Source organism: Alligator sinensis, unplaced genomic scaffold, assembly GCF_000455745.1.
Source record: "Alligator sinensis unplaced genomic scaffold, ASM45574v1 scaffold13_1, whole genome shotgun sequence".
Lineage (NCBI taxonomy): Eukaryota > Metazoa > Chordata > Crocodylia > Alligatoridae > Alligator > Alligator sinensis.
In genome coordinates, this window is record NW_005841909.1 from 3299480 (window position 1) to 3300409 (window position 930).

The 930-nt window shown below is 56.9% G+C and overlaps 1 protein-coding gene across 1 annotated transcript in view; it reads left to right on the forward strand.

Moving 5' to 3' along the window:
- Nucleotides 1-857: 857 nt before the first annotated feature.
- Nucleotides 858-930, forward strand: part of ZBTB1 (zinc finger and BTB domain containing 1) — a 30539-nt gene continuing 30466 nt past the window's right edge. The window contains exon 1 of the mRNA XM_006018677.3: nucleotides 858-885. The gene's annotated coding sequence lies outside the window, so the exon portion shown is untranslated. The remainder of the gene's footprint in view (nucleotides 886-930) is intronic.

Genomic DNA, 930 nt, shown 5'->3' on the forward strand with positions numbered 1-930 from the left:
TCCTGGGTTAGATGGGCTGAGTCCAATCCAGTACTTTGTGTGTTCCAGGGTAGGGATTTTGGGGGCCAATGTCTTTTACTGGACCATTCAAAAATTTGTCTGATTTTGCTCCAACCATATAGTTGGTCTAATAAAAGATATCGCCCCCCCAAAAATCCTTGACTCTCACATAATTCCTGGACCATCATGGCTACAACATCACTCTAATGCTACTGCTCCAGTGCCGGTGATCTTGGCATCTCAAGGGGTGGATCATGCGACTGTAATCATGGGGCTGAAGAAAGTTTTTTAAAAAGGGCCTCAAACTTTTCCCCGTCCCAGCAGTCGTACACCACATGCTAAACCACTGTCTAAGAATGGCTCACCACCTCACAACTGTGTACTGATGCAGTTACTAGGTGCAGGCTCTTGTTCTCTCTCCTCTGCATAACATCGTGTTGAGATGCCTCCACCCTTTTAGGGTGCACGACCAACTGCACGTTCTACATCCGGAGTCCGGCCCATGGGCCAAATGCTCCCCCCAGACCCATCCCAGCTGGCCCATGGGGCTCCCCATGGGTCAGGAAATTTGGCAGCAGAGGAGCAGTGGCAAATTAATACCCCCCCACCCCTCCCAAATTCCCAAACTCCAGGCCTTGCCTGCACAGCCAGCTGGAGCCAGGCCATGCCCCCTCCCCTGCCCTCCCAGCAGCCCAGCTTGGCCCCCACAGCCCCCCAGGCAGACGGACCGGGCACTGCCCGCCGGACACAAAGGCTGAGCATCCCTCCCTCCGTCCACCCCCGGCCCGACACGCGCGTCCATGTGTGCGCGAGGCCAGGTCAATACCTGCGATGCCCCCGGGCCAGATTTGGGGTCAGGAAGGACTTCACCTCGTGGTCGGACAGGTGGGGAGGGGGGGGCTCTCGGGCGTGTGTGAACTCGCACCCCGG